At 31.5% G+C, this 25,257-nt stretch overlaps 1 protein-coding gene across 2 annotated transcripts in view; it reads left to right on the top strand.

The window, feature by feature from the left end:
* The first annotated feature begins 2,100 nt into the window (after window positions 1–2,100).
* LOC142223649 (acyl-CoA Delta-9 desaturase) overlaps window positions 2,101–25,257 on the top strand; it is a 61,106-nt gene continuing 37,949 nt past the window's right edge. The window contains exon 1 of one of the 2 annotated variants that reach the window (XM_075293531.1): window positions 2,101–2,466. The gene's annotated coding sequence lies outside the window, so the exon portion shown is untranslated. Of the gene's footprint in view, window positions 2,479–25,257 lie in introns of both variants that reach the window. The other variant, XM_075293589.1, reaches the window with a different exon arrangement.

The following is a 25,257-nucleotide window of genomic DNA, read 5'->3' as shown; positions in this document are numbered from 1 at the left end:
AAAATTTTCGATAGAAATAAAATTTTGACAAAATTTTCTATAGATATAAAATTTTGACGATATTTTCGATAGAAATAAAATTTTATTAAAATTTTCTATAGAAATCAAATTTTAAGAAAACTTAATAAAATTTTAACAACATTTTCTTTAGAAATAAAATTCTTGAAAAATTGTCTATAGAAATAAAATTTTGCAATAACTTTTTATAAAAATAAAATTTTTCAAAAAATTTCCATAGAAATACAATTTTTCAAAAATTTTCCATAGAATGAAAATTTTGACAAACTTTTCTATAGAAATATAATTTTCACAAAATTTTCTATGGAAATAATTTTTTTTTCTATAGAAATAAAATGTTGACAAAATGTTCTATGGAAATAAAATTTTGGCAAAATTTTCTGTACAAAATAATTTTTACAATATTTTCTATACAAACAAAAATTGTGACAAAATATTCTGTAGAAATAATATTTTGATTAATATATTTCATGTTAGACTGATACCGAACAGGCAATTGACGTCCAAATGCATTATATCTAATTATACAATTATTCTTTGAGCTTTATGGACAGCTAGATTAAGGAACATGGTTAATAGAGCCATTGAAAAGAAAACGCCAGATACAAATCCACAGCCTTTAGTATAGATCTGGCTGGGAGAGATAACTCCCAACCAGATCTATACTAAAGGCTGTGGAAAGATTCATTCGCCCGAACCGAAACATATACAGTCCAGGCGTGTATAGATTTGTATCTGGCGTTTATTTTCAATGGCTCTATTAACCATGTTCCTTAATCTAGCTGTCCATAAAGCTCGAAGAATAATTGTATAATTAGATATTTTGATAAATATTTTTATTTGATAGAAATAACGTTTTGAGAAAATTTTCTACAAATATAAAATTTTGACAAAATTTTCTACCGAAATAATATTTTTGACAAAAATTTTCTATGGAAATAAAATTTTAAGAATATTTTCTATAGAAATAAAATGTTTACAAAATTTTGCATAAAAATAATTTTTTTAAAAAATTTTGTATAGAAATACAATTTTTCAAAATTTTTCTATAGAAATAAAATTTTGGCTAAATTTTCTATAGAAATAAAATTTTAAAAATATTTTCTATATAAATGAAATTTTAACAAAATTTTCTACCGAAATAAAATTTTTGACAAAAATTTTCTATGGAAATTTCAACAATATTTTCTATAGAAAAAAAATTTGCAAACGATTTCTATAGAAATAAAATGTTTACAAAATTTTATATAAAAATAAATTTATTACAAAATTTTGTATAGAAATAAAATTTTGGCAAAATTTTCTATTGGACAAAAATTTTTAAAATATTTTCTATATAAATAAAATTTTAACAAAATTTTCTACCGAAATAAAGTTTTTGACAAAAATTTTCTATGGAAATCAAATTTTAACAATATTTTCTATAGAAATAAAATTTAGCAAAAATTTTCTATAGAAAAAAAATCTATAGAAATACAATTTCGACAAAGACTTTCTAAAGAAATAAAATTTTCCATAGAATTAAAATTTTGATAAAATTTTCAATTGAAATAAAATTTTTATTTCTATAGAAATAAAATGATAAAATTTTCTATGGAAATAAAATTTTGACAATATTTTCTGTACACAACAATTTTGACAACATTTTCTATAAACAAAAATTGTGACAAAATATTTTGTACATATAATATTTTGACAAAATTTTCTATGGAAATAAAATTTTGCGAAAATTTTCTATAGAAATAAAAATTTGACAAAAGTACTGATTTTCATGTTGCCACCAAATTGTAAGACTATAGCAACTATGTATTATATGGTTTGGAGACCCGAACTCCGTCCCTGTATGTTAATGCATCCATACTCCCAAATGATGATTACACCATTCCAGTTAAATGTAGCAGCACACACAAATTTGACTGTGGTTCTATTGTGACACACTCCGCCGTCAATCGTCTGTCCATCAATAGTTATATGGATGGTTGGTTGTTGGTATAGAGGCAACTATCCCAACAGCGCGCTCTACACAGTCATTCAGCTAGCTAGCCGGCATTAGGTTTTCCATGCCAGGTTTTTTTTTTTATTTTAGTATTGCTCCACATGTTCCACAGTTAAGATACAATTCTATTCGAACATACTCGCAAATAGTGGAGATATTTATTCAAACAATTACAAATCGTACAAAAAAACAAAATAAATTTCGAAATCGACAGTTAGTTGAGAGAGTTCATTTGGTGAAGACGCATTTTAAAATGCGATCCAAGAGAACAATATTAAAAATAAATTGAGTGAATGAAAATTAGAAAATATATATGTGAATAAAAAAAATATACATAAAAAATAAGAAATTAATTAATAAAATATGATTTAATTGTTTATAACAAAACTCCGGTGAAAATAAGTTCTAAATTCAAAATTTATATTAAATACAATTTCGTATTCGTAAAAAAGGTGAATATTTTTGTAAGTTTTTTTTTGTTTTTTATTATAAAATATGACTTTTTAATTGAGTAATTAATTGTCATGCATATGAACTATTAAAAGTGTTTAGAAGTACTCAAAATTACTATCAAGACGATACCACAAATTCCATGGATACAAATATGACAAAACGCGTACAAATTATGTCGTGTCATCAATCATCATTAGCTGTTTCAATAATGCCAAAACAATGACAGCACTTGGCGAAATATTGAAGTTTGCACAGTAGTTGCTTTGTATTTGTTTAATATGTCTATGAATCTTATTAATATTGATGATTATGATAAAAATAAAAGAAAAAAATTCTATTGAAATCCAGGGACCCATCCTACACAGAAAACAATATGTCTTCAATCACAAAATTAATTGATAGAAATAATCTTTAATTGAAATTTATTTAATCACACAAATGATAGTGTCAATCGTTGGCGTCAATTAAAAACAATGTTGATCCAATTTAACAATTAAAATTTTGTCAAAATTTTATTTCTATACAAAATATTGTAAAAATTTTATTTCTATAGAAAATTTTGTCAAAATTTTATTTCTATACCAAATGTTGTCAAAATTTTATTTCTATAGAAAATGTTGTTAAAATTGTATTTCGATAGAAAATTTTGTCAAAATGTTATTTCTATACGAAATGTTGTCAAAATTTTATTTCTATAAAAAATTTTATTTCTATAGAAAATTTTGTCAAAATTTTATTTCTATAGAAAATTTTGTCAAAATTTTATTTCTATAGACAATCTTGTCAAAATTTTATTTCTATAGAAAATTTTATTAAAATTTTATTTCTATACAATTTTTTTTTTTAAATTTTATTTCTATAGAAAATATTGTCTAACTTTTATGTTATTTAGAAAATTTTGTCTAAATTTTATTTTTTTAAAAAATTTTGTCAAAATTTTATTTCTCTAAAAAATTTTGTCAAAATTTTATTTCTATACAAAATATTGTCAAAATTGTATTTCTATAGAAAAATTTGTCAAAATTTTATTTCTGTAGAAAATTTTATTTCTCTAGAAAATTTTGTCAAATGTTTATTTTTATAGACAATTTTGTCAAAATTTTATTTCTACAGAAAATTTTGTCAAAATTTTATTTCAATAGAATATTTTGTCTAAATTTTATTTCTATAGAAAATTTTGTCAAAATTTTATTTCTATAGAAAATTTTGTCTAAATTGTATTTCAATAGAAAATTTTGTCAAAATTTTATTTCTATAAAAAATTTTGTCAAAATTTCTGTTCTATTAAAAATTTCTCACAATTTCTGTTCTATAGAAAATTTTGTCAACATTTTATTTGTATAGAAAATTTTGTCAAAATCTTATTTGTATAGAAAATTTTGTCAAAATTTTATTTCTATAGAAAATTTTGTCAAAATTATATTTTTATAGAAAATTTCTTCAAAATTTTATTTCTATACAAAATATTGTCATAATTTTATTTCTATAGAAAATTTTGTCAAAATTTTATTTCTCTAGACAATTTTGTCAAATTTTTGTTTTTATAGACAATCTTGTCAAAATTTTATTTTTATAGACAATTTTGTCAAAATTTTATTTCTATAGACAATCTTGTCAAAATTTTATTTCTATAGAAAATTTTACTAAAATTTTATTTCTATACAAATTTTTTTTCAAAATTTTATTTCTATAGAATATATTGTCTAATTTTTATGTTATTTAGAAAATTTTGTCTAAATTTTATTTTTTTAAAAAATTTTGTCAAAATTTTATTTCTCTAAAAAATTTTGTCAACATTTTATTTCTATACAAAATATTGTAAAAAATTGTATTTCTATAGAAAAATTTGTCAAAATTTTATTTCTGTAGAAAATTTTATTTCTCTAGAAAATTTTGCCAAATGTTTATTTATATAGACAATTTTGGCAAAATTTTATTTCTATAGAAAATTTTGTCAAAATTTTATTTCTATAGAAAATTTTGTCTAAATTGTATTTCAATAGAAAATTTTGTCAAAATTTTATTTCTATAAAAAATTTTGTCAAAATTTATGTTCTACTAAAAAATTTCTCAAAATTTCTGTTCTATAGAAAATTTTCTCAAAATTTTATTTCTACAGAAAATTTTGTCAAAATTTTATTTGTACAGAAAATTTTGTCAAAATTTTATTTCTATAGAAAATTTTGTCAAAATTTTATTTCTACAGAAAATTTTGTCAAAATTATATTTTTATATAAAATTTTGTCAAAATTTTATTTCTTTACAAAATATTGTCAAAATTTTATTAATATATATTGTAAAAATTTTATTTTTTTAGAAAATTTTGTAAAAATTTTATTTCTCTAGAAAATGTTGTCAACATTTTATTTCTATAGAAAATTATTTATATTTCTATAATCATTTTTGTAAAAATTTTATTTCTCTAGAAAATTTTGTCTAAATTTTATTACTATAGAAAATGATGTCTAAATTTTATTTCTGTAGAAAATGTTGTCTAACTTTTATTTCTGTAGAAAATTTTGTCGAAATTTTATTTCTATAGAAAATTTTGTCAAAATTTTATTTCTAAAGAAAATTTTGTCAAAATTTTATTTTTATAGAAAATTTTGTCAAAATTTTATTTCTATAGAAAATGTTGTCAAAATTTTATTCGATAGAAAATTATGTCAACATTTTATTTCTATAGAAAATTTTGTCAAAATTTTATTTCTAAAGAAAATGCTGTCATAATTTTATTTTTATAGAACATTTTGTTATAATTTTATTTCTATGGAGAATTTTGTCAAAATTTTATTTCTATAGAAAATTTTGTCAAAATTATATTTCTATAGAAAAATTTATTTCTCTACAAAATTTTGTCAAATATTTATTTTTATACACAATTTTGTCAAAATTTTATTTTTATAGACAATTTTGTCAAAATTTTATTTCTATAGAAAATTTGGTCAAAATTGTATTTCTATATAAAATTTTGACTAAATTTTATTTCTATACAAAATGTTGTCAAAATTTTATTTCTATAAAAAATGTTGTCAACATTTTGTTTCTATAGAAAATTTTCTTAAAATTTTATTTCAATTGAAAATATTGTCAAAATTTTATGTTTTTTTAGAAAATTTTCTCAAAATTTTATTACTCTACAAAATTTTGTCAAAATTTTATTTCTATTGAAAGGTTTTGTCAAAATTTTATTTCTATAGAAAATTTTGTCTAAATAGTATTTCAACAGAAAATTTTGTCAAAATTTTATTTTTAGATACAATTTTGTGAAAATTTTATTTCTATAGAAAATCTTGTTAAAATTTTATTTCTCTAGAAAATTTTGTCAAAATTTTATTTTTATAGAAAAATTTTTCAAAATTTTATTTCTATAGAAAATTTTGCTAAAATTTTATTTCTATAAAAAATATTGTCAAAATTGTAGTTCTTAGAAAATTTTCTCAAAATTTTATTTCTAAAGAAAATTCCATAATTTTATTTTTATAGAATATTTTGTTATAATTTTATTCTATAGAAAATTATGTCAAAATTTTATTTCTATAGAAAATTTTGTCAAAATTTCTGTTCTATAGAAAATTTTGTGAACATTTCATTTCTATGGAAAATGTTGTCTAAAGCATATTTTTATGGTAAAATTTAAAGAAAAAATTCTATTCAAAATTTATTATGGTTATAAATATTATCAATAAATAAATACTGGATGCGAATATCAAATATACGTATCCAATATGTAATAACAAAGTTCGTTTGTACACTCAAAAAAAAAAAGTCCTTGGATTCAAAGATTTGACCCTTAAGGATTTTGGTATTGATTCCGAGCCAAAGATGCGAATTCTTTAAAATAAAGACATTTTTTACGGACCTCCCTGTCTTCAAATCTAGGATCAATAAAATTAAAATTGCATACAGATCTCATTCATCGAGTTTTTATTTTCTTTTTGCGATATATTAATAAAGATATTTATGTACAAATTCCAATTTCAAAATTCAAATTATGCCAGGTACTTCAAAGTAAAAACAGTTTTCTTAATGTTAAAAAAAAACTTTAAACCAAAGATGCAAATCCTTAAAATAAGTATTAGCCTATATGTGAAGCGTTTTTATCTTAAATTTAAAAATTCAATATTTCGATTTCTTTAAATTAAAAATGTTTTTCTTTATTTTAAGGAAAATTTGCCTCACTTCAAAGATCTACAACTTCAGCAGAGTGACGCAAAATTTCAAGATTTGTGTCCTAAATTTAATGAAAAAAAAATTTGAAGCAAGGATTATAAACTTTCTTTTAATTCATCCGATCCGGCTGAAATTTGGCACATGGTGTTAGTATATGGTCTCTAACAACTATGCAAGAATTGGTCCACATCGGTCCATAATTATATATAGCCCCCATATAAACCTATCACCAGATTTGACCTCCGGAGCCTCTTGGAAGACCAAAATTCATCTGATTCAGTTGAAATTTGGTACGTGGTGTTAATATATGGCCTCAAACTCCCATGCAAAAATTGGTCGGTATCGGTCCATAATTATAATAGGCCCCATATAAACCGATCCCCAGATTTGACCACCAGAGCCCCTTGGAAGAGCAAAATTCTTCCCATTCGGTTGAAATTTGGTACGTGATGTTAGTATATGGTATCCATCAACCATGCAGGAATTGGTTCCTATCAGTCCATAATTATATATAGCTCCCATATAAACCGATCGCCAGATTTGATCTCCGGTGCCTTTTGGAGAAGCAAAATTCATCCGATCTGGTTGAAGTTTGGTACTAGAGGTCTGCATCGAATAACTTTTCACTACATGTATGCAATTCGCTGTCGAATATAGTACATACACTGTCTTTCTCTCAGAGCGCAAGTAGTGAAGTGAAGAGAACACTTATTTGTCAAATACCACCAAGTACTTATCCGAAACAATATGTGTTCCGAAAAAAAGGAACAATAACAATGTAAGTACTTGAGAAAAAGTACAACATGGATTCTCTTTACTTCACGTGGTACCACAAGTATTTCTCAGTTATGTGCGAAGCAAAACATTCCATTATTATTAATCATAGATATGTATGTATATCACATATTTCATATATTTATGTATGTCACACACTTACCTTAACGTTTGCCGTTCTTTATAATAAACCAAAACATATATTATGGAGATTAACTGTTTTTTTGTATTTCTGAAACTGCACTTGGTACATGGAGTACTCTATGAAGTTTTGTTCTCGCAACATACTCGACGTGATCACTCTGAGTACACTTCAATAAGAGAGAAAGAGGAATATGTGTTTGTTGGTAGTGAAGACATCAGAGTAGCAACAAGAAGTTACTCGTGGCTTTTGGTGTTCATCAAAATGTGTACCAATAGTTTTGCGACTCTTTCAAATAGATGTACTCATGTAGCAAGTACACGTGTACTCTGCATTTACAACTGGAATTGTGCAGACCTCTATTTGGTACGTGGTGTTAGTATATGATATTTAACAACCACACGCAGAGAAGGAATATGATCACCTCAAACATGTTTCAAGAGCAAAATGTTATTTTTGTATGGTGACCATGTAACATGTTTGTCACTAAAATGTTATTTTCTCGTCAAATATAACCTGCTTGCCGAGATCAGATACATGATTTCCGAGAAAATAACATGGTTGCGAAAACCATGTTACATGGTCACCACCCAAACATAACATTTTGCTCTTAAAACATGTTTGAGGTGATCATATTCCTTCTCTGGGTGCATGGCAAAAGTGGTCCATATCAGTCCATAATCATTTATAGCCCCCATATAAACCGATCCCGAGATTTGGTTTTGGAGCCTCTTGGAGGAGCAAATTTCATCCGAGTGAGTTGAAATTTGGTACATTGTGCTAGTATATGGTCGTTAACAACCATGCCTAACTAGGTCCATATCGGTCTATAGTTATATATACCCCTCAGATAAATCGATGTCCAATCACACAAAAATTGGTCCATATCAAGTTCATAATTGTATACAGCCCCCATATAAGCGACCCCCATATTTCAATTCTGCAAAAAGTCCATATCGATTCGTAATTATTTGTAGACTTAACTATACATAACTTTTTTGTATAATATATACCACGTATGGACTAACTCACAATTTAGAAAACGATGTAAAGAAGTTTTAATATACCACAACCCAAGTAGTTCGATTGTGGATGAGAGTCTTTCGTAGAAGTTTCTATGCAATCCATGGTGGAGGGTACATAAGATTCGGCCTGGCCGAAGTTACGGCCATATATACTTGTTGTACTTAAATTATAGTGTCGTTCTAAAGTTATTGCTAAATCATAATGTTGTGAATCCAAAAGTATTTCTAAAATGTTGCATTTTTTGTTGGAATCGAAACAACCGTAAACACAAATCCCTTTGGTGCCACGTATACAATATAACGAACTGTCAAATATCATGAGCTATAATTTCTAGTTTGACATACCAACACTAACACTTCGTTACAAAGACATCTATTGACTTAGTTTACAGCGACAGAGTAGCATCTCTTTCTGAATGATCTTTGGTTATACTGGTTTTGCTAATATTGCCAAAGGTATGAATTGTAATTTCTGCAAGGATAAAACAAATTACGTTTTAATATAGGATTCTGTAACTAGGATGTATCTGATTGGAATAATATGCTTATAAAGTATAGTCGATCGTGCTGGAATAGACAAGGTTAACAATATTAATTTTTTTTAACAAGAATTAAACTCGTCATCTTGTAGTAGCAAACAATTAAATATCAATTTTTATGTTAAATTGTGTTTTTCATATTTTTGTATATGTACATCCCACGGTGTGGTTTAACATTTTCATATTATCAATAATTAAACGTTTTTGCTACATGTTTATGAATGGCGTAATCCTCAATGGAATTAAGAAAAAGCTAACACACCTTAGTGTTTTTCGATGGGTGGAGTGGAGGGAGCTATGGACATTGCCCACATATGTCACAATCAAAATGATTTATAACCAATTTCCACATTTATGTGTCATCTTGTTTTCCGCCCCAAGAGAAATCATGTTTCCTTGTGTATCATTGTTAATATCTTGTTTACCTTTTTGAGTTCATATCCTGTTTATGCAACTGTGAAAAGGTATTCAAAAGACAGAGAGCGAGATAGAGAGAGAGAGAGAGAGAGAGAGAGAGTAAGAGAAACCATAATATAGAGTTATTAATTTTTGTTGTTTATTTTCATGTTCGCCGTTGATTAGGCTTTATATTGAATTTATTAAACGCGGCTATATCTAAACTACAATTGTTCTGTTTTTTTTTGTTTTCTAACAAGTTCAGAACTTTAATAAAGTGGCGGTTGAGTTATTAAACCTTTATGTCAATCAATGGTTTTACGAAAGAAACGTAATTTGTCTGTCCATCCATCTATCAGTGCGCCCATGGGTAAAATGAAACGTTGGCGTTATAATGGTAAAGTACTGCAATTAATATATGAGGGTCGGTAAGAAAATTTTTGATGTTACCTGGCGTTTGACGTTTTTAGTAGTAATAGGTTGTTTAATATAGCAGTTTAACTAATCCATCGTTTTTTAGTAGTTTTTTCTTTTCCATTTTTAAAAATAAGTATCTTCACTTCTTCTTCTTTGTTCTCTCGATTCGAATTTTTTATACACGCAAAAAAAATAATTCTTTCCTCCCAAACGAAATTTTAGACAAACAAAGTTCGTTTCTCATTTGCTTTTCGTTGAAAGGAAGTGTATTGGGAAGAAAAGTATATACTTTTTGTGATAAACGTTTATTCTTTTCCAGGATGTAAAAACAATTTCATAAAGACCACCTTAAAAAAATTTTTTCTAGCTAATTGCATTTTCCCTCACATCTTTCTCACTTCCACGAAGCGTTTTAGTTATTAGCACCTTTTTCTGTAATACAAACAATTATACGATTTTATAATTTTTTTAAATTTTTTACCTTTCGCCTGGACAGAGAATCGAACCGGGGACAATGCAATTTGTAAGCCAACACACTATCCACTGAGCTATGTAGCCGTTATTGTCATCAATAGACAATTACCCATATAAGTTATATTTATATAGCATAGCTTGCGGAGCCCACGACCCGATTAAACAAAGTTTATTTAACAGAAAAATACATTTAGTTGGGCACCGTGGAGCAGTGGTTGCTACGCCCGTCTTGCATGCCAAGGGTCGTGGGATCGATCCCTGCTTCGACCAAAGTTTTTTTTTTACATATATTCCAGATATGGTCGGAAGATTCCGAAAAAATGTTCAACATTACATTCTACTATATTAAATTTTTACTATGAACTGTAAAATGTGTCTTATTAAAAACCTAAAGTCAGAAAAGAACAGTTTTTGGTATAAACGAAATGGACTGTGTTGTTGGTTCAAAAATAACTTTTTTTTATTAAAAAAATAAACATTTTGTAACGAACGATTTTTTTGGTGATAAAAGTGTATACTTTTCGAAGCAATTCAAAAAACTCTAACAACAGAAAAACGTTTTCGGTACACGTTTTCCAAACATTTTTTTTCTTTGCGTGTAGGATTTTTTTTTTAATTTTTATTTTGGGTAAATATTTATATATGTAAAGTTATGTTTGTAGTATTTTTTGTAACCATTTTCTATTAGCCTACAGGCTTGGTTATTTTTATAATAAATATAAATAAATAAAAATAAAATAATCATTTTTCTAAGAAACGAAACTTTAGACAAACGAAATTTTATTTTGAAATAATAAATAAAAATAAAAATAACAAGTATATATGGCCGTAAGTTCGGTCAGGCCGAATCTTATGTACCCTCCACCATGGATTGAGTAGAAACTTCTACTAAAGACGGTCATCCATAATCGAAATACTTGGGTTGTGGTAACACTTGCCGATGACTTTGCCATCTTAAAACTACTTAACATCGTCCTCTAAATTGTAAGTTAGTCCATAAGTTATATATTAGACAAAAAAACAAGTTTATACGGCCGTAAGTTTGGCCAGGTCCAATCTTATGTACCCTCCACCATGGATAGCGTAGAAACTCCTACGAAAGACTGTCATCCACAATCGAATTACTTGGGTTGTGGTATCTTAAATCGTTTTCTAAATTGTGAGTTAGTCCATACGTGGTATATATTAGACAAAAAAGGTATGTGTAGGTAAGTCTACAAATAATTACGAATTAACATGGACTTTTGCACGGTACGCAGGGAGCCAGAATTGAAATATGGGGGTCGCTTATATGGGGGCTATATACAATTATGTTATGAACTTGATATGGACCAATTTTTTTGTGATTGGGGATCGATTTATCTGAGGGATATATAACTTTGACCGATATGGACCTAGTTAGGCATGGTTGTTAACGGCCATATACTAGCACAATGTACCAAATTTCAACTGACTCGGATGAAATTTGCTCCTCCAAGAGGCTCCAAAACCAAAACTCGTATACCAAAACCCATATATTAACACCACGTACCAAATATCAACTGAATCAGATGAATTTTGGTCTTCCAATGGGCTCGGGAGGTCAAATCTGGTGACCGGTTTATATGGGGGCTATATATAATTATGGACCGATATGGACCAATTTTTGTGTGGTGGGCTTGTCATAGGACGGACGTCCACCAGTCAACAGCAGTTGCACTGAATTTGCATCACTTAAGGTGTGATCCGAATTTAGTGTTTTGGATATGCATTAAAAAATTTTGTGCTATTTTGCTAAATAATTAATTTTAAAAATTTATTTATGATTTTTAACGCTTGTCCGAAACGTTTAACCTTATTTTTTTTTTCAAAAATTCGCAATTTTTCTAGAATGGATTTAGTATACTTTTCGACAAAATTTAAATACCATTTTATTAAACAAAAGAAGTTTAAATTATCTATGAAAAATATCAAAAACAAAAAATAATAGCAGTTTGCGACGAAAATCTATAAATGTTATGTTTAATTGAATCAATTAGTTTGGTAATTAAGCATGTTTTGTTTTTTAATAAATCTGTGATTAATAAAGGGTGATACGGTCAAAATTTGGTCAAGGGAAAACGCATGTAAATCGGTGAAATAGTTTATTTAAAAAATTAAATTAAATTTCTTTTTCAAGTTCAATTAGTATAAAATTCAGGAAAAATATTCAGTTCAGCTTGACACCTGTCATCAGATTTTGTACAGTCACCTTGCCCACCTTTTTCGCCGCAGAAAGCCAGTTTGCCTTGAACTGCTGCTCGCCCTTAGCAGTTTTTTTTATACCCACCACCATAGAATGGTGACGGGGGTATAATAAGTTCGTCATTCCGTTTGTAACACATCGAAATATCAATTTCCGACTATATAAAGTATATATATTCTTGATCAGGGAGAAATTCTAAGACGATATAACGATGTCCGTCTGTCTGTCTGTCTGTTGTAATCACGCTACAGTCTTCAATAATGAAGCAATCGTGCTGAAATTTTGCACAAACTCGTCTTTTGTTTGCAGGCAGGTCAAGTTCGAAGATGGGCTATATCGGTCAAGGTTTTGATATAGTCCCCATATAAACCGACCTCCCGATTTGGGGTCTTGGGCTTATAAAAACTGTAGTTTTTATCCAATTTGCCTGATATTGGAAATCTAGAGGTATTCTAGGACCATAAAGAGGTGTGCCGAAAATAGGGTGTATCGGTCCATGTTTTGGTACAGCCCCCATTGGACCGATTTCCCAATTTTGTTTCTTGGGCGTCTAGAAAGTGTATTTTCTATCCGATTTGCCTGAAATTGGAAATCTAGAGGTATTCTAGGACCATAAAGAGGTGTGCTGAAAATAGGGTGTATCGGTCCATGTTTTAATATAGCCCCTATATAGACCGATCTACCAATTTTACTTCTTGGGCTTCTAGAATCCTTAGTTTTAATCCAATTTACCTGGAATTTTAAATCTAGAGGAATTCTAGGACCCTAAAGACGTGTGCCGAAAATGGTGAGTACCGGTCCATGTTTTGATATAGCCCCCATATAGACCGATCTCCCGATTTTATTTCTTGGTCTTCTACAATCCGTAATTTTTACCCAATTTGCCTCAAATTGTAAATCTAGAGGTATTCTTGGACATTAAGTAGGTGTGCCGGAAATGGTGAGTATAGGTCCATGTTTTGATATAGCCCATATAGACCGATCTCCCGATTTTACTTCTTGGGCTTCTAGAATCCGAAGTTTTCATCCAATTTGCCTGAAATTGGAAATCTAGAGGTATTTTATGACCATAAAGAGGTGTGCCAAAAATGGTGAGTATCGGTCCATGGTTTGTATAGCTTCCATATAAACCGATCTCCCGATTTTACTTCTTGGGCTTATAGAAACCGCAGTTTTTATTCAATTTACCTGAAATTGGAAATCTAGAGGTATTGTAGGACCACAAATACGTGTGCCAAAAATTGTCAGTATAGGTTCATGTTTTGGTATGGTACCCATATAAAACGACCTCCCGATTTGGGGTCTTGGGCTTATAGAAACCGTAGTTTTTATCCAATTTGTCTGAAATTGAAATTCTAGAGGTGTTTTAGGACCATAAAGAGGTGTGCCAAAAATGGTGAGTATCGGTCCATATTTTGGTATAGCCCCCATATAGACCGATTTCCCGATTTTACTTCTTGGGCTTCTAGAATCCGAAGTTTTTATCCTATTTGCCTGAAATTGGAAATCTAGAGGTATTTTCGGGTCATAAAGAGGTGTGCCGAAAACGGTGAGCATCGGTCCATATTTCAGTATAGCCCCCATAAGAACGATCTCCCGATTTAACTCCTTGGGTTTCTAGAAACCGTAGTTTTTATCTGATTTGCCTGAAATTGTAAATATTCTGGTATTTTAGGCTCACAAAAACGTGTATCGTATTAGGTTTTTATAGGTCCATTTGGTAATGCTTCCATATAGACCGACTTCACTTCTTGAGGGTGTAGAAGGCGCACTGATGATGAAAATTGCTTGAAACTCAATGTAAAATTTCCAGATTTTACTTCTACAGATTTAAGATTTCAAATCAAGACGTTATTTTATAATTTTCTTGCACACTTACAGGAGATGTTAATGATTCCTGTAAAACTCAAACAAAAATGGTTCTTATAAATCCAGAATCTGATATAGTCCTCATGGATGAAATCTTTAAATTTATCTTCGGGAAGTGTCCTCAAGCCCTCCTGAAATTTCAAAGGAAACCCTAATATTTGGTTCATGGTGGTGGGTATTTAAGATTCGGCCCGGCCGAACTTACTGCTGTATATACTTGTTATAAAATTCTTTTCGCTGCAAAAAAGTTAAAAAATGAAATGGTCACGAAAAAAATGTAAATGATCTTTATGGTCATGTAATGGTACTAGACATGTCTATACTCTATAAGAACATGTTTGCGGTATTTGAGAACCATTCAAATGCTTATTGCCACCATACATTTTTCTCCGCTCGAAAACTATTTTTACAAATACAAAATACTTGGTTTTCTCGGCAATTACATGCTCTAGATAAACATTAAATGGATGCGGCAACCATGTCCAAACATGTTTTTTCTGTGCGTGTATACAATTATGAACCTATATGCACCACTTTTTGTGTGATTGGGGATAGGTTTATCTGGGGGCTATATATAACTTTAAACCAATATGAACCAATTTTGGCATGGTTTTTAAAGACTAAATACTTGGACCACGTACTTAATTTCAACCGGATCGGATGAAATTTACTCCTCCAAGAGGCTCCGGAGGAACTATATATAATTATGGACCAATTTTTACATGATTGATGCAGACCATATACTAACACCTCGTACCAAATTTCAACCATATTGGAAGAATTTTGCTCCTCGAATAGCCTCCGGATGTCAAATCTGCGGATCGGTTTATATAATTATCGACCGATAGGGACCAATTTTTGCATTTGCAATTTCAACCGGATCGGTTTATATGGGGCAATATCCCAGCAAAAAAAGCGTCGCCAAAAAAGTAATGAAAATGTTCTTTTTGGATCCGGAAGTGGTGCAAAATTGACGCAGAAGCGATGAATTTAACATGAGCTTGCATAGCACGGAAGTCCTCTATTTCAATAGTCGGTACACTGAATTTGCCTCACTTCTTTAGGTCACATCGTGGTTTTGATGTAAATTAAAAGATTCTGTGATATTTTGTCAAATAAATTATTTTTATAATTTTTTATAACTTTTAATGCATTCTAACGCTTGTCCGAAACGTTTGACCTTATTTTTTTTCAAAAATTCGTAATTTTTCTAGAATGGATTTAGCATATTTTTCGACAAAATTTAAATAATTTGTACCATTTTATTAAACAAAAGAAAATTAAATTATCTATGGAAACTATCAAAAAACAAGTTTTAAAAAAATAATAGCAGTTTGCGACGAAAATCTATAAAATTTTTAATTGAATCAATTAGTTTGTTAATTAAGTATGTTTTTTTATTTTTAAATAAATCTGTGATTAATATCATAATTTCAGTGATTGAAGCAATTTAAAAATTTGATTGGATCATTTAATATCGTAATTGAATCAGAAACATTTTGTCTGTGAAAAATTTATAACCAATTATAAATTCAGCGGAAAATTTTTGGTGGTGGAATTAAAGAGATTTCAATTATTCAATTACAAATAAATTGGATTAATTAACTTCGTTGTTGAACCTCCATCGTATAATGAGGCATTTACTATAAATTACAAAACATATTTTTATGTTCAGAATATGGTGAAATGATATGTATGGCGGCGATGTAAAGATATAGAATGATAACATATCTATATATTCTGTTAGTAAGTAGTTTGGTTTTGAAGATTAGATAAAAAGTGTTTAAATGGAATGCATGAAGATTGATACTTACCGAATTCGTAGTACTCATAGAAAATTAAAAAAATACAGATTAAACATTTTCTAAATAAAAACATATATCTCAAAGCTTTTAAATAATTAATAAAATAATAAATTAATTTAATTGATTGATTCATTCCCAGTATCGTCTGCATATCTGCCACTGTGTCTTTCATTATTTGTTGTGCCTTCATAAATGGGAAACTAAGATGTTTTGGCATATTGAAATAACTAGAAAATTATTTATGGAATCAACAAAAGAGCTCTATAATTTGTATTTTTGTGAACACCTATTTATACAAAAAAAGAAGAAAACAAAAACACCAAAACATATGGAACATTTTCATACGATCGCACGAAATAGTGAACTGAGTACAAATTTATTTCCTCAAAAAAAAAAAAACGATAGGATTTTGGTTTAGCTGACATATGCAACATTTCCATGCCATCGAAATAGTTTAAAATTAAATTATTTATCATCAGATGTGAATGATTCCATTTTAATATTTTTTTGATAGCATTGTAAAATGTTGCATTCATCATAAAATGAGTTTTCCGAAAATTCAATTAATTAAAGTTATCCTACCAATTCTGAAAAAAGAGATATGTTCGTAAGCACAATGATTTCTTGCCCTTAAAATAGGAATATAAATTGTTTTGTTTTATTTTGGAAGATACTTTTTTATGGGTATAATGGTGCGGTCACACTACGCAAATATTTGAGAGAAATCAAAAAGGAATTCGTTGTCACAGTCAAACACTCACCAGCTCATATTTGGTGCCTTTTCCCAAAAAACGGTATTCAGATATTTCGAAAATGATCCTGCAAAAAAAGTTTTCCACTAATTTGGTTCAAATGTTTGTATACTGCTTTTCCAGCTGACACTGTTGCAAGATTCCATATAGTCGGGTCCTCTCAAATGTGACTTTTTTTATACACATGTATAATAACTGTGCCATTCCGTTTGTAATAATCGGAATTATCCGATTATATTATTATATTATATTATATATTGTGTCTTGAAGCACGTGAAGTCAAATCGGGAGTTCGATCAATATTGGGGCCATGCTAACACTTGGACCGGAACACAACATATTCGACACATCTATTTATAGACCAAAAGTACATTTAAGTTTTTAATTTGAAGCAAATCGTGTAAACACTGCGGTATCACGATTTGCCCAAGAAGGCAAATCGGGTGATCGGTCTGTATGGGGGCTAAAGGGTGATACGGCCAAAATTTGGTCAATATAAACTTGACGTATTTCTTTCAATTTTGCATTTAAAAAACCTGAACACCCCTCATTTTGAAGGTGTGTGGGTGTAGAATGTTGCTCCTATTTTGATTTTGGAATTCACTCTTCAGTTGTCAAAATGCCGTCCAAGCAAGAAGAGCAGCGTATCAAAATTTTGCTCGCGCATCGCGAAAATCCGAGATACTCGCACGCAAAGCTGGAAAAATCGCTAAAAGTTGCCAAATAAACCGTTACAAATGTAATTAAAGTGTTTGGGGAACGTTTGTCGACAGCCAGGAAGTCTGTATCGGGGGGAAATCGAAAATCGGAAGCCGCTGAGACGACAAAGAGAATTGCCGGTAGTTTCAAGCGAAACCCTAACCTCTCTCTCCGAGATGCCGCAAATAAGCTGGGTGTATCGTCTACAACCGTGCATCGAGCCAAAAAACGAGCCGGACTATCGACTTACAAGAAGGTCGTGACTCCAAATCGCGATGATAAACAAAATACGACGACCAATGCGCGATCCCGGAGGCTGTACACGACGATGCTGACGAAGTTTGACTGGGTGGTAATGGACGACGAAACCTACGTCAAAGCCGACTACAATCAGCTTCCGGGACAGGAGTTTTATACGGCAAAAGGAAGGGGAAAGCTAGCAGATATTTTCAAGCACATACAACTGTCAACGTTCGCAAAGAAATATCTGGTTTGGCAAGCCATCTGTACCTGTGGCTTGAAAAGCAGCATTTTCATAGCTTCCGGGACTGTCAACCAAGAAATTTACGTGAAAGAGTGTTTGAATAAACGTCTGCTGCCTTCCCTGAAGAAACACGGTTGTTCCGTACTGTTTTGGCCGGATTTGGCATCTTGCCATTACGGTAAAAAGCCTATGGAGTGGTACGCCGCCAACAACGTGCAGGTGGTTCCCAAGGACAAGAACCCTCCCAACACGCCAGAGCTCCGCCCAATTGAGAAATACTGGGCTATTGTCAAGCGGAACCTAAAGAAGACCAAAAAACCTGCTAAGGACGAGCAGCAGTTCAAGGCAAACTGGCTTTCTGCGGCGAAGAAGGTGGACAAGGTGGCTGTACAAAATCTGATGGCAGGTGTCAAGCGTGAGGCCCGGGAATTCAGATTTGGAAAAGCGAAAGCCTAACTGAATATTTTTCCTGAATTTTATAATAATTGAACTTGAAAAAGAAATTTAATTTGATTTTTTAAATAAACGATTTCACCGATTTACACGCGTTTTCCCTTGACCAAATTTTGACCGTATCACCCTTTATCCCACCTCAGTAATGCTGGTGACATTTCTGAGGGTTTCAAAGTTTCTCAAAGTGGTTTCACGGCAATGTGGAACGCCGTTCGGACTTGGCTATATAAAGGAGGTCCCTTGTCATTGAGCTTAACATGGAATCGGGCAGCACTCAGTGATAAGAGAGAAGTTCACCAATATGGTATCACAATGGACTGAATAGTCTATGTGAGCCTGATACATCGGGCTGCCACCTAACCTAACCTAATCTATATCGGTCAAGAACTGAATATATACATATTTAATCGACCTTTCTTTGCCTTTTTGTGCTTCTAGTCCCAGTCTAATTTGGCTGAAATTGGAAATGTAGAGGTGTTTTAGGTCCACAAAGACTTGTGTTGAATTTGATTTTTAATATAGGTCTATATTTTGGTATAGCTGCTATATAAACCGATCTCCCTATTTGTCTTCGCCAAAATATTTGCAATTCAACTTTTAATTGAATTTTCAAATATATTCAATTAAATTTGATTGATTCAAATAATTTTTAATTGCAAAAAAATCAATAATAATAATTAATTTTTTAATTAACTTTGGTGATTGATTTTTCACGACATTTCAGTTATAAATTAATTGAGTCAATTAATTTCGTGATTGAATCCAAAAATTGTTTTTTGTGTGCGAATAGAAACTTTAAATTTAACTTCGGAAAGTGTCCTATTTGAATCAATCTTCCTGAGGCAGAATGTTTCATCAAATTCACCTAAAATTCTATATATTACCAAGTAACCCTTAGCCAAGAGAAGGGTTTCACAGGAAACTATTATATTTGATTCATGGTGATGGGTATTTAAAAGTCACATATACTTTTTTCATTTTCTGATTGTTTAGGTTTTTGAGATAGCCCAAATATCAGAGACTTGTTAACCCAATTTTCCCCTAAAATTAAAATGTCAAAAAGGAAAAGGGAAAATCAAAATAGAAGTTGTCAACTCTTATCTCGATTAGACAATCTTACAGCAAACAACGTTTATCATTTTTGTTTGCTGTTTGAAGAAAACAAAAATTGATAAGTATTATGAGCCATATGAATAGGCCCAAACAGGTTTGTAATTTCCAATAATAATAGTAACACTGACGCCAACGCTTTTCACTCAAATTTACCAAATACACGATTTAATTCAAGGAAATATGATGATGTAGGCCAATGTTTTGTATTGAGTACATTAGAAAAACACCAACAAACACTTACCTATAATTTGTGATAAATATGGTTAAATGTAAAAGTAATATAAAAAAACCCGAAATATAATATTTTATTAGAAAACGATCGTAATTTTGGTCGGGTCGACTCTTTGGTACCCTATAGTGTACGAAATTAGCTGTAGTACAAAGAAATGCCTCTACAGTTTTCTTTTAGTATTCACCGAAAAAATCTATTTTTTAATTTAATTAATCCAACTTTAATTGATCAATCACCAAAGTCAATAAAAAAATTAATTGTTCCAAGTAAAAAAGTAATTGATACTTAATTTTTGTGATAGATTTTTGTTTCAATTAAAAAATTGGTTGATACTTAAATGATACCTAATTTTTATGATAGATTTTTGTTTCAATTAAAAAATTGGTTGACCTCAATAAATTTTTAAATTGATTATTTTTTTAAATTTATTTAAAATTTTAATAGGAAGAAATTTGTTGGTATTATTTTCTATGCTCGTTGCAAGCTTTGTACGAGCTATCCAGAACATCCTTGCAGTGGTGATTTATCCAGAACATCGTTGAACTGGTGATTTATCCAGAACATCTCATCAGTGTAAGTCCGATCAATGCCAAATTGCATTTTGAAAGTGGTAAAGAGTCATAAATAATCACAGGAGTAAATATTTTTTTACTACCCAGCTTCCAAAAAAGTAGTTTGGATCTCCAATTTGTGATCGGGAAGTAGTGCAAACTTAGATCATCTCCTATGAATTTTACATGGGCTTGTCATAGAACGGAAGTAGTCTATTTTTGGATTCTTTGCATTGCTTTAGAAATTGTGCCTTGGAAGTTCATTTGGATGAAGAAATTAAAAAAAAAAAAAACAAGTATATACGGCCGTAAGTTCGGCCAGGCCGAATCTTATGTACCCTCCACCATGGATTGCGTAGGAACTTCTACTAAAGGCTGTCATCCACAGTCGAATTACTTGGGTTGCGATAACACTTGCCGATGGCAAGGTATCGTAAAACTTTTTAACACTGTCTTCTAAATTGTAAGTTAGTCCATAAGGGGTATATATTAAACAAAAAAAAGGCCGATTAAATACGTATATAATTCAGTTTGACAAAATTTTCTATAGAAATAAAATTTTGACAAAATTTTCTATAGAAATAAAAACTTGACAAAATTTTCTATAGAAATAAAATGTTGACAAAATTTTCTATGGAAGTAAAATGTTGACAAAATTTTCTATAGCAATAAAATTTTGACAAAATTTTCTATAGAAATAAAATGTTGACAAAATTTTCTATAGAAATAAAATGTTGACAAAATGTTCTATAGAAATAAAATGTTGACAAAATTGTCTATAGAAATAAAATGTTGACAAAATTTTCTACAGAAATACATTTTTTACAAAATTTTCTATAGAAATAAAATTTTGACAAAATTTTCTATGGAAATGTTGTCAAATATTGCTATAAAAATAAACTTTTTACAAAACTTTTACATAAAATTTGACAATTTTTACATGGCTGTTAGATGCCATATACTAACGAAATGTACCAAATTTCAACCGCATCGGATGACTTTTGCTCCTCCAAGAGGCTCCGGAGGTCAAATCTGGGGATCGATTTATATGGGAGCTATATATAATTATGGACCGATATGGACCAATTTTTGCATGGTTGTTAGAGACCATATACTAACACCACGTACTAAATTTCAATTGGATCGGATGAATTTTGCTCATCCAAGAGGCTCCAGAGTTCAAATCTGGGGATCGGTTTATATGGGAGCTATATATAATTATGGACCGATATGGACCAATTTTTGCATGCTTGTTAGAGACCGTATACTAACATCAGGTACGCAATTTCAAACGGATCGGATGAATTTTGCCCCTCCAAGAGGCTCCGGAGGTCAAATCTGGTGATCGGTTTATATGGGAACTATATATAATTATGGACCGATATGGACCAGTCTTTGCATGGTTGTTAGAGACCATATACTAACACCACGTACCAAATTTCAATCGGGTAGGATGAAGTTTGCTCCTCCAAGAGGCTCCGGAGGTCAAATCTGGGGATCGGTTTATATGGGAGCTATATATATTTATGGACCGATATGGACCAATTTTTGCATGGTTGTTAGAGACCGTATACTAACATCAGGTACCAAATTTCAACCGGATCGGATGAATTTTGCCCCTCCAAGAGGCTCCGGAGGTCAAATCTGGGGATCGGTTTATATGGGGGCTATATATAATTATGGACCGATATGGACCAGTTTTTCCATGGTTGTTAGAGACCATATACTAACACCACGTACCAAATTTCAACCGGATCGGATGAATTTTGCCCCTCCAAGAGGCTCCGGAGGTCAAATCTGGGGATCGGTTTATATGAGGGCTATATATAATTATGGACCGATATGAACCAATTTTGGCATGGTTGTTAGAGACCGTATACCTAGACCACGTACCAAATTTCAACCGGATCGGATGAATTTTGCTGCTCCGGAAGGCTCCGCAAGCCAAATTTGGGGATCGGTTTATATGGGGGCTATACGTAAACGTGGGCCGATATGGCCCATTTTCAATACCATCCGACCTACATCAATAACAACTACTTGTGCCAAGTTTCAAGTCGATAGCTAGTTTCGTTCGGAAGTTAGCGTGATTTCCACAGACGGACGGACAGCCGGACAGACGGACAGACGGACGGACGGACGGACATGCTTAGATCGACTCAGAATTTCACCACGACCCAGAATATATATATTTTATGGGGTCTTAGAGCAATATTTCGATGTGTTACAAACGGAATGACAAAGTTAATATACCCCCATCCTATGGTGGAGGGTATAAAAAAACTAAAAATAATTTTTTTCCAATTTCACTTTTTATTTTTATCAGTAGTTTTTGTTACACTTTTATTTTCTTATTATCTAATTTTTACAAATTGAAAAAATTCTTCGCTTCCACCGGGGGTTGAACCTGGGTCTGTTGACACCATAACAGAATGCCTTAGCACACTCAGCCACAAACGCCATTGAACACAGTGCATCAAAACGTCTATTCAAATGTTTGTGATATGAACCTAATATGAAAAACGTCTCACTATAGGCAATTTTTTATACCCTCCACCATAGAATGGGGGGTATATTAACTTTGTCATTCCGTTTGTAACACATCGAAATATTGCTCTAAGACCCCATAAAGTATATATATTCTGGGTCGTAGTGAAATTCTGAATCTATCTAAGCATGTCCGTCCGTCTGTTGAACTTACGCTAACTTCCGAACGAAACAAGCTATCGACTTGAAACTTGACACAAGTAGTTGTTATTGATGTAGGTCGAATAGTATTGCAAATGGGCCATATCGGACCACTTTTACATATAGCCCCCATATAAACGGACCCCCAAATTTGGCTTGCGATTGCTCTAAGAGAAGCAAATTTCATCCCATCCGGCTGAAATTTGGTACAAGGTGTTAGTATATTGTCTCTAACAACCATGCAGAAATTGGTCCATATCGGCCCATAAAGGGTGATACGGTCAAAATTTGGTCAAGGGAAAAAGCGTGTAAATCGGTGAAACCGTTTATTTAAAAAATCAAATTAAATTTCTTTTTCAAGTTCAATTATTATAAAATTCAGGAAAAATATTCAGTTAGGCTTTCGCTTTTCCAAATCCGAATTGCCGGGCCTCACGCTTGACACCTGCCATCAGATTTTGTACAGCCACCTTGTCCACCTTCTTCGCCGCAGAAAGCCAGTTTGCCTTGAACTTCTGCTCGTCCTTAGCAGTTTTTTTGGTCTTCTTTAGGTTCCGCTTGACAATAGCCCAGTATTTCTCAATTGGGCGGAGCTCTGGCGTGTTGGGAGGGTTCTTGTCCTTGGGAACCACCTGCACGTTGTTGGCGGCGTACCACTCCATGGCCTTTTTACCGTAATGGCAAGATGCCAAATCCGGCCAAAACAGTACGGAACAACCGTGTTTCTTCAGGGAAGGCAGCAGACGTTTATTCAAACACTCTTTCACGTAAATTTCTTGGTTGACAGTCCCGGAAGCTATGAAAATGCTGCTTTTCAAGCCACAGGTACAGATGGCTTGCCAAACCAGATATTTCTTTGCGAACTTTGACAGTTTTATGTGCTTGAAAATATCTGCTACCTTTCCCCTTCCTTTTGCCGTATAAAACTCCTGTCCCGGAAGCTGCTTGTAGTCGGCTTTGACGTAGGTTTCGTCGTCCATTACCACGCAGTCAAACTTCGTCAGCATCGTCGTGTACAGCCTCTGGGATCGCGCTTTGGCCGTCGTATTTTGTTTATCATCGCGATTTGGAGTCACTACCTTCTTGTATGTCGATAGTCCGGCTCGTTTTTTGGCTCGATGCACGGTTGTAGACGATACACCCTGCTTATTTGCGGCATCTCGGAGAGAGAGGTTAGGGTTTCGCTTGAAACTACCGGCAACTCTCTTTGTCGCCTCAGCGGCTTCCGGTTTTCGATTTCCCCCCGATCCAGACTTCCTGGCTGTTGACAAACGTTCCCCAAACACTTTAATTACATTTGTAACGGTTGATTTGGCAACTTTTAGCGATTTTGCCAGCTTTGCGTGCGAGTAGCTCGGATTTTCGCGATGCGCGAGCAAAATTTTGATACGCTGCTCTTCTTGCTTGGACGGCATTTTGACAACTGAAGAGTGAATTCCAAAATCAAAATAGGAGCAACATTCTACACAAACAGACCTTCAAAATGAGGGGTGTTCAGGTTTTTTTAAATGCAAAATTGAAAGAAATACGTCAAGTTTATAATAACCAAATTTTGACCGTATCACCCTTTAATTACATATAGCCCCCATATAAACCGATTCTCCGATTTGGCTTGCGGAGCCTCTAAGAAAACCAAATTTCATCCGATCCGGCTGAAATTTGGTACATGGTGTTAGTATATGGTCTCTAACAACCATGCAAAAATTGGTCCACATCGGTAAAAAATTATATAAAGCCTCCATTTAAACCGATCCCCCGATTTGGCTTGCGGAGCCTCTAAGAGAAGCAAATTTCATCCGATCCGACTGAAATTTGGTACATGGTGTTGATATATGTTCTCTAATGACCATACAAAAATAGGTCCACATCGGCCCCTAATTATATATAGCCCCCATATAAACCGATCCCCAAATTTGACCTCCGGAGCCTCTTAGAGGAGCAAAAGTCATCCGATCCGATTGAAATTTGGTACGTGGTATT

Source organism: Haematobia irritans, chromosome 1, assembly GCF_050003625.1.
Source record: "Haematobia irritans isolate KBUSLIRL chromosome 1, ASM5000362v1, whole genome shotgun sequence".
In the NCBI taxonomy this organism is placed as follows: Eukaryota; Metazoa; Arthropoda; class Insecta; order Diptera; family Muscidae; genus Haematobia; species Haematobia irritans.
This window is presented reverse-complemented; position numbering and strand designations above follow the sequence as displayed.